The 9,863-nt window shown below is 58.1% G+C and overlaps 1 protein-coding gene across 2 annotated transcripts in view; it reads left to right on the forward strand.

Moving 5' to 3' along the window:
• The window catches only part of Grm4 (glutamate metabotropic receptor 4), a 79,086-nt gene that overhangs the window by 35,058 nt on the left and 34,165 nt on the right, over nucleotides 1-9,863 (forward strand). The gene's annotated exons all lie outside the window — the stretch shown is intronic.

The raw sequence follows: 9,863 nt of genomic DNA on the forward strand, positions 1-9,863 counted from the left end.
GGGCAGCTGGGGCCCTGGAGCTAAGCTGCCTGCGGCTGGGGAGGGAGAGCTGGGTGGAGCCATGGTAGCAGGTATCCTGAAGTGGCTAGGCAGGGGACAGGGCTGGTGCGCCTTCTCGCTCGTGGTGGCCCAGTCCCCATGGAGCCCCTTTGTCCCTCCTGCCCTGGCTCCAGGACTCTGTCTCCGAGGACCTCAGCGTGTCCAAGGGAGCAGTGCCCGGCAGGTACCACCTGAAACCCCCATAAACCCTGTGAATGTTCCAGGGAGCTGCTTGGGGGCCGGCGGCCCAGGAGAGGAGTGGAAAGTGGGGTGTCAGGAGATGTTAAGACAGGCAGCACCCCTCCTGCTTTGAAGTCAGCTGGAGTGCAGCCCCTGCTTCCGGCCCCTGCAGGCCCTGTGTCCTCGCTCTATTCCTGTCCTGCACTGCCTGCTCCTCTCCTCCTGCTCTCCTCTGCAGGGCATAGGGACAGAGGTGCGGAAGGGGAAGGGACAGAGGGCTGCGGCCTGGCCCCTGCCCTAGGGGGTGCACACATCCCCCAGGGCGCACTCAGCACCCCAGCCCTTCTCGGAGCCATCTAATCAGGCGTGGGGGTGTTAGAGACAAATGCAGCCCGCTCAGGAATTTATGAAGGCCTGCACCCTGGAGAAGAGCGCAAACCTGCCCCTGCTGGGTGCAATCCCCACCCCTGCGCTCCCTGCCCCCAGCCCTGCAGTCCACCTGCCCACCCTGTCACTGAGAGTCTGGCTGCCACCGCAGGGCCCTGTGTCCCAGGTGCTCCCTGCCACCCGAGTCATGGTGTGGGCCCGGGGCTGGCTGGGCTGTGCCTGGGCAGGGAGCCCCGGCCCCACCCACTGGAGGGGCTTTGATTTGGGGGTGGCTGAGCTGGCGAAAGCTGAGTTAGAAAGCTGCACTGCAGCTGGCCAAATTGAAGTCAGAATTGAGTGGTGGGTAGAAAGAAGCCGCTGCACCTTGTAGCCTAATCCCTGCAAAAGATTAAAGATGTCTTTGCTATATATTGTATTGATTCGTCCTCTGAAGCATAGATCATCTGCAGGCAGAGGAGGGGGGTTGGGGGAGCAGGTGGGCATGTGGGCAGCTGGAGATGCACAGAAGAGGGGTGCTGAGCAGGGCCCAGGCCCCTCAGCTGGGCTTTTTTAGGGCATAATCATAACCATTTTGTAGTTGAGTTGACTGAGGCTGAGCTGGGACAGGAATCTGTCTTTGTTCCCTGGATCCCCAGTGACCCTGGGAATGGCCCAGTGCTGACCTGAGTGTTGACATTGGGCTTTAAAGGGGGTCCAAGAGGCGTGGGGGTGCACACTTGTGATCCCCCACTGGGGGAGGCTGAGGCAGGAGGATGTCATGTTCAGGCTCATCTGGACAGTTTAGTAACTTAGCAAGATCCTGTGAAAAAAAGAAAGAGAAAAAGAAAAAGACAAAAGAATCACCCAGCCCTCTTTAGCACCAGGACCTCTCCTGCTTTACTCATGTCCTGCTTGCCTGTGACTCCCCCCACCCCCCGTGCGATTCTGTCACTAATCCCAGTGACAACCCTGCATGTCAGGTGTTTCCATCCCACTTGACAGGCAAGGAGCTGAAGTTTCAAGGGTACAACCTGGCATGAGAGGGGCTGGAGCAGGGCTGTCTGGCCCCGGCCTCTGGTGTCACCCCACCATCTGGCTCATGTCACAGAGACATGTCAGGTCCCTGGGCTCTGTCCGGCATGGCTTCTGGCCATGTGGCCCTGGGCCAGTCACTTTGTCTCTTTGGGTTCAGTGTCCACTTCTGAGAAATGGGGCAGAGCCAGGTTGTGGTCAGACTGAAAGGCGCTGTTCATCCCCGAGCCCAAGCCAGGGGTCTGGTCCCAGGCTCTCCTGCCAGGGGGACAGCCCATGGGAGATGGCAGGTGGCTCTTGGAGGGAAGTGTCAGGGTCCAGGGGCACAGGACAGGATATGTGCACATGGGTGTGCATGCATGCATGTGTGTGTGCACGTGCGTGTGCAGGAGGACCACCTGGCTTTGGTCTCTTTCTCCTCAGCCACCTGGCTGAGGCCAAGGCTGGGCTGGGAAGTGGAGCCACCCTCCCTGCTGCCTCTGGGTCCCACTGGCTGGGCAGACCCTGCCTGGACCAGGAGATGAGGTGACTGAGTCACCGCAGAGGGCAAGGCAGGTGGTGAGGGGTGGCATGGGACTGGCAGTGTTCCTGGTGCATCCCACAGGCTGATGTGGGCGTTGCTGGGGCTGGAGGCTGGGGCACGACCCGCTGTCGCCCCACAGCTGTTTCCAGCCGAGGGGCTACTCTGAGCCTTAGTTGACCTGTGCTAGGGCTCCCATCTCGCAGACCAGCAAAAGCTGGGTCAGGGACGGCAGGGCTACCCGGGCCACATGGAGGCAGCGCTGTCTGAGCCAGCGCCCTTGCGTGGGAGACAGGCAGTGGATGTGGCGGGCGGGAGGCACCATGGTGGGCAGGAAGCACGGATGGTACCTCCCGCTGACCAGGCCCTTGCCTGCCTTGTTATGCGAGCTTGTTCAGGTCACCTCCCTGGCTGTCAGGACAGCTCTGTGATAGGAGGCTAAGCAGAGGTCAGAGGTCACATAGCTGAGGGGCAGCAGGTGGACACCCCCTGGGCTGTGCACATTTGGTACGGGCGATAGAAAGGACGAAGGGGACACTGGTCTCCTGTCCCTCAGGTGAGTGTGGTGCCTCGGACATGCCCAGGCCCAGGCCCCGTGGTCATTCTGAGAAGCCAACAGCCAGGCTGCTGTTCTGACCCCAGCCGCTGCCACCGCTGCCTGAGTACTGAATGGCGACAGTGACTGTGTGCATGCCCGTGCTTGGGATGGGGTGGTGGTGCAGGGGCCTGGCTCAGGGGGGCTTGTACACCGGCTCTGGGCCTCAGGCCCATTTGGGCCACTCAGGCTCTGTGTGGGTGGGGCATGGGCGCTGGAAATCTGTGGAGTGGAGGTGTTGGCCTGCAGGTGCCCCAGGCTCCACCCTGCCCCTGCTGCTGTCCCTCCCACCCCTCCTCGTTTCTGCTGCAGCCACGCTGGCCTCCCCATTCCTGAAATTCCCAGGCCCCAGTAGACCTCAGGGCCTTTGCACTGGCTGCCCCCGGAGCTCTTTCCGTGATGTCCATGGGACTCGCTTCCTCGGGCACCCAGTTGTCTTCTTCTCAGAGAGGCCTCTCTAGCCACCTGTCCATACCAGCCTCTGCTCCAGCCTGTCACTCTGTCCCCTGGGCCCTGTTCTATATTGTTTTATAGTGCTGGACTCACCCATTATTTTTGGTCAGTTTATGGCTCATGAGGGCAGGACTTTTGCCTGTTTGGTTCTCTGTTGCTTGCCCACATAGTGGTCGCTCCATAAATATTCACCGACTGAACAGTGGGTCACAAAATCCCTCTTCCCACCCTGGGGGTCTCCTGGCCTCCCTTGGGGCAGATGTGACTGCGAGGTAGAGGATTCGGGGTTAGGTCAGCCAGCCCTGGAGGAATCTCGTGAGCTCCCACTCTCTCCACCCTCTGACACACTGAGGTCAGAAACCCTCCGCAGAGTTAGGAAGCATGGTGTGAGGCTTTGGAGGCTGTCACCCTGTCAAGGTCGGAAATGTGGGGCATACAGCTCCCTTCTCTGCACCGTGGGCACTGCCTGCCTGGGGAGGAGGGGCTGGGCCTGCCCTGCCGGTGGGGGTGCCTAGTTGTCCCTGGCTATGTGGGTTTGTCCTGTGCCTTCTGGGAGCCACGCAGGGTTCCCTCCCCCCTCACACACAGTGGACACTCAGTGGCTGCCAGGTGGGGCGGGGCGGGGCGGAGCTGGCAGGCTCTGAGGAGGCCATGTGGGTGGGGAGCAGGCAGGAATGGGCAGCAGGGAGATGGGGGATGCGGCTCGGGAGTCTCCCCACCCTGCCCCTGTTCAACCCCTTTGGTGCTTGGGTTGCACCTGCTTGACACTTGTCATCGTGACGGCTGCCCCGGCAGGCTCAGGCTCCATGCACGGGTCTCTCCTCTGTTAGGGCCTGGGCCCAGTGCATCCTCCCCACAGACCCCTGCTCCCAAGCAGAGCTGCCTCTTGGCGTCTGCAAACTCTCTTTGCCTCTTCTGTTACCCCAGGGGGTTGGAACCCCACCCAGCTCAGGATCCCAGCAAGTATTTGTGTTTTGAACATCATGGCCTGCCCTTTGGGGACTCCCTTCTCTCATCTGGCATCAGCCAGTGACAGGGGGTGGGCGCAGCACCTTCCTATGAGCAGGGTCCCTTGTGTCTTATCCCTGGCCCCCAAGCACAGGGGCAGACATTCGCCGAGAGCTGTTTCTTCAGGGTTCTTTTTTCAGAGGAGTGCAGGGAAGGGGAACCCTGTGGAACCACGGCCTATCTTGTCCTCCATCCACTCCCCTGTCTGCTGCCTGTCACTGCCGCAGGCACTCCCCGCTGAGCCTCCAGCCACCGCACACCAGCTGGGGCTCGTTGCTGGGCCCGGAGATTGGCAAGGTGTTGGCGTGAGTGTGACGGCTCGGTGACTGCCAGGTCAATCCTGTCCCATCGTGAAGATGACCCCCGCACCAACCTGGCCTGCCCCAGGGACTTGGCCTGTCCACTCTGATTTCTCTGCTGCTCTGGCCTGTGGCAGGGCGCTGACACCTCTGATGCCATTGGTCCCCGGGGCTGGTGCCGTCAGGCCCTGCCACCGTGTTCCCCTGCCTGATGTGCACCCGTTGCGCCCTTCGCCTTGGCCTCGAGGCTGATGGGGGCGGCAGGAGGAGTGCGTCAGAGGCTAAGCTTTCTCTCTTTAAATCTGCATCCCTTCCCTGCTAGACAGAAAGCCACCTATTTGTGCTGGGGCCTCCTCGGCGAAATGCGTGAGGTTTCCTCAGGGTCTGGGTCTCCCCTCTGTGGCCTCGACCTCTGGAAGCCCATCCTCTGGGACACAGTGTCCAGGCCTTGGTCTGGGAGGCCAGGATGGGGCCGCGCGCTTCCCTGTGGGCGCGTGCGTGTGGCTGCTTGGGACCCTCCGCACTGTCGCCCTGTCTCTTGGAGGTCCCAGCCCCTCCCTGGGCCCTTGAGCAGGAGCAGGCTCTGCTCCCGGCAGCCACTCACCCGCCCTGCCTGTGTCAAGACTCCCGAGTCTCTTTGTGCCTTGGCACACGGCTCCCTGGCACGGATTCGCAAAGCGTCAGGCCAGAGCCTGCCGGGTCCCTGCTGCAGCTGCGGCGCCCGTGCAGCCCTGCCCCTGCTTTATGAGCAGACAGCTGTGGCCTGGGCCTCCCCCAGGCCTGCAGGGACAGGAGCGGAGAAGGGGAGTGGGGAGAAAGTCAGGACAGGGTGCCAGTGGGGCCAGGTAGTGAAGGTGGGGCTGTGGTCCACCCCTCCCGGGGTCTAAGGCTCATAAGACCCTGGAAAGCTGGGCACAGCACTCGGGAGGCTGAAGCAGGAGGATCTTCATGAGTTTGAGGCTATCCTGGACTACACAGTGAGATCCTGTCTCAAACAACAACGTTGACAACAACAAAAATAAAAACAAAATAAAACCTAAAACAAACCAAACCCCCAGCATTATAGAAGAGACAGACAGAGGGGCAGGGGGAGTGTAAGGCAACTCAGAGGCCATCAAGTCCATGTGACTCTTGTGTGTGTGGCCCCTGGTTCCCCTGTGGGGACCTCAGGGCTCTGGGTGGCCCTGAGCCTGTCCTCCAGGATGTGGCTTTGGGAGGGGGCGAGGCCTCTCTTCTGCACTTTACTCCTTGACTTTCACAGCCATTCATTTGTGTGTGGAATAAGTATTGAGCACCTACTGCGAAGTTAGAGACCCAGAGGGACTTGCATCGAGGAGCAGGGGCAGCTCAAAGGGACGAGGTCACCCAGAGTGGCCCAACGCTTTGCACAGGGGCACCAGCCAGGGACAGAGCTGAGTTGGCTGAGCACCAGTTCGTACCAAGGCCCCAACGTGCATCCTGCCTGGCACCAGGGCATTCTTGGGAGGAGATGCAGGCTGAGTAAGGGAGAGGAGGAGGAGGGGAGCATGGGTCACACGCAGCTGTGACGGCTACTTTTGCTCTGATGGGGCGGGCGTGTGAACAGGGGCCTGTCGTTCCCAGCGGTGCCTGGCGCAGCTTCGGAACAGACTCTCCAGCTGTCCTGTAGGGGTGGATGGGGCCTGGGCTGTGGGGAGGCTACTTCCACTCGTCCAGCAAGAGGTGGGGGCTGTGAGATAGCCCCAAGGCTGGGCACCCTGCCAAGTGCTGGCCGCAGCCCCCACGAGCTGGCGGCTCCCCCTCACTTGGTTATCAATTTCTCTTTTACCCAAACCTGTGCATTTCTGGGCAGTGCAGGGGGCACTCCCTGAGCCCAGGCAGGGCTGAACGCATTGCTGCCGGAACTAGAGGCTTGAAGCACACGTCCCCAGCAGCTCCTGTGTCTCTGGCTGAATGGGGGACAGGGAAGATGTGGGAAGGGGACCAGCTGCAGGGTGTCCCCAGAGCTGCCTCGAGCTTGGGCAGAGCCGCTTGGACTTTCAGTCCTTGTAAGATGACAAAAGCAGCTGCATTAGTGTGAGAAAGGTGGAGCTGCGGCTGCGCCTCCTCTCTCTGCCAGTTGCTTGCCACATCTTGCTGGAGACAGAGCCATCAGATGGACATTCATGTGAATTCGCATTTTTAATGAGCCAGAGGAAAGCTAACGATGTCCTGGGACCTAAGCGAGGGGTGGGAACGCAGGACAAAGTGGCAGAGAGGAGGGGAGGGCCGGGATGGCCAGAGAGGCCATCCTTGCTATGTCTTAGCAGCTCCTGCCTGGGGCACTCTGCACAGAGAGGGGACAGTCCAGGAGGGGTGTCCCAGATGGGGAGAGAAAGGAGGAGGGGAGAAGCAGCAGGAAGGGGCCCAAGCAGGTGGTGTCCAGGCGTGGGCTTGTGGGGCTTGCTTTCCTTCTCTGTAAGATATTTCCTAACACTCAGCACCTGTGTGTACTGGGGGCACTGCTGAGCAAAGATCACTGGGCAGTGGAGGCTGGGATTCATGGGGAGGCAGAGGGTGGGCAGGTGGGCAGGAGTGTGGGGGGACAGGGGCTGGAGGCCTTCAGGACCCTAGGGCAGCTCTTCATGAAGATACCCACCTACCCATCTGCCCGTCCATCCATCCATCTGTCCATCCACTTGTCCACTCATCCATCCATCTATCTGTCCATCTATCCATCCATCCATCATCCATCTATCCATCCATCCATCATCCATCTTTCCATCCATCCATCCATCTACCCACCCATTCACCCATCTACCCACCCATCCACCCAACTACCCATCTACCCACCCATCCACCCATCCACCCACCTACCCACCCATCCACCCATCCTTCCATCCACCCATCCATCCACCCATCTACCCACCCATTCATCCATCCACCCATCCATCTATCCATCTATCCACCCATCCACCCATCTACTCATCCATACACCCATCCTTCTATCCACCCATCCACCCATCCTTCCATCCACCCATCCATCTATCCACCCATCTACACACCCATCCACACATCTACCCATCTATCCATCCATCCTTCTATCCACCCATCCATTTATCCATCTATTTACACATTTACCTATCCATCTACCCATCCACCCACCCATCCATCCATCATCAGCACCCAGAGTGCTTCCTGGGTGACAGGAGTCTGGCCAAGCCTCTCTGTCCTTTATATTCTACCCACATCCAGGGCTGCCTCTGGCCCTGGGCCCTTCCTAAGGCCACTCCAGGCTGAGGCCTCACACCCCCTCTGCTCCCTGCCCCACCCTTGTCACTCTGCTTTCAGGTCGGACCAAGCCAACTTCAGGCATTGGTCCTCCAAACCTTTTCCCAATAAGCCACAGGATCCTGGGGCCTTGGGACAGGAAGAGGCATTTTTCTAGCTCCTAAGCTACATCCAGGCCTGAAACCTTGGGTCCCAGCCAGCCCAGCATCTGCAAAAGTCCTCACTGGTGCTCAGATCCTGTGCCCCACCGAGGCCAGCGGGCAGAGCCTGGTCACCTCTATGCTCATCCTCTATCCCAGGGGTGGGTTGCTCTGTTTCCCAACAGAGGAAGCTTCTGCCTTGTGGGGCAAAGAGATCACCCCAGTTACACCCAAGGCCAGCTCCATCTGACCCCGGCCTCTCCCTCACCCTGGACCCAGGGCTGTTTCCTGGGCTGGGGTCCAGGGCCTTGTGCCTTTTTTTTTTTTTTTTTTTTTAATAAACAAAGATAGACAGACAGGCTTTTAAAAAAAATATTTATCCATTTATTCGATACAGGGTCTCATACACAGTTCAGACTCCCTAGTGCTGGGAATACAGGCATGTGCCACCACACCCGGTTTCAGGGCTGACTAGACATGTGATACAGGGGATTGAACTTGGTCCTTGCACTTGCCTGGCAGGCGCTTAGACTGCTGAGCTATCTCCGCAGCCCAGCCCTGCTCTTCTGCTATGGAGGAGTGGCTTGGGGAGCTGTGTCTGCCCTGGCCTGGAGAGGGGGATGGGCAGCTGGTGTGAGGGTCCAGGAGGACTTCATTACCCAGTGCCTGTGTGGGGGTGGTGGGGGCCGAGTCTGCCGCTGGCAGGAGACATGCTTGGCCTGCCTGCGTAATTACATCTCAACATTTCATTTTGCTTGTCAGTTTCCAATTCCTGGGGATGTGGGCTCCTAAATATTTCATCCTGGCCTGTGGCCGCCTGTTCCTCCCTGACCAAGCAGCAGGCCCGGCTGTTGGCCTCTAACCCTGCACTTCCCTTCCAGCTTGAACCTCAACCCCTGCCTGGACTGCAGCTGGCCAGGGTCACCTGCCCAGGCCTCTGCCCCACCCGAGTCCCCTGCCAGCCAGCCCTGTTCTGGCTCCTCCTTCCTGGTGTCTGGGCGGAGAGGCTGGCAGACAGCACGACTGGCCGTTGGGAAGCGTCGGGCACTGCCTGTGTGCTGGGCCCTCTGCAGGAACTGGGGACATCAGGAAGGAGAGAGGCGTGGTCTCCCTTTGCAGGGGCTCACGGGCTCACGGGCTCATGGGCCCAAGGCAGAAACCAACATTGCCGTCTCCTCGCAAGCTCGGATGTTGTTCTCCACATTCTCTTGCTAGGAGAGAAGGTCCAGAGATGATAAATGATCTATCCAAAGCTGCGCAGTGTATTGGTCAGCTTTCCTGTTGCTGGCACAGAGTGACTGACGCCTTCAGTCTAACGGAGGAGGCAAGTTTTGAGCAATTGTAGTGGTGCACAACCGCAATCCCAGCACTTGGGCGGCTGATACCAGCCTGGGCTACAAAGTGAGCTCAATGCCTGCCATCCTGCTCTTCTAAATATGTACTTCTTGGGGCTGGGGAGATGGCTCAGTAGGATAAGCGCTTGATTGGCAAACGCAAGGATCTGAGTTCAATCCCCAGTTCCACCAAAAAAAAAAAAAAATGTACTTCTTCTCATGATATACCAATTATTATTATACTATCTCTCAAGTAAAGGAATTTTTTTTTTGTTTTTTGAAAGGGTAATAAATGAAAAAAAAAAACACAAGAATAAGAAAAAAAATGTCACAGGTCTGCCCTGTTACAATTCTGTATATGGTTAGATTTCTAAGTTTCTTTGTAAAAATATGCAAATGCTTATTTCTAATTTTTAAATATTTTTCCTTCATATTCTATAAGGACTTAAAGTTCAACATATCAATATTTGATGGAAAATACCTGTTCCATGATATGCCAAACATGTTTGATATTTAGACAGATAGGGTAAACCGAACCGCATATATTGCCGGTTAATAATAAGCTTCTCTTCTGGAGGGTTAACAACCTAAGTTAGCAATTCAAAATTGGAGAAAAGGAAGGGCTGCAAGGTCAGCCAACATTTTGGC

The sequence above is a fragment of the Octodon degus genome, unplaced genomic scaffold (assembly GCF_000260255.1).
Source record: "Octodon degus isolate 3935 unplaced genomic scaffold, OctDeg1.0 scaffold00005, whole genome shotgun sequence".
NCBI lineage: Eukaryota > Metazoa > Chordata > Mammalia > Rodentia > Octodontidae > Octodon > Octodon degus.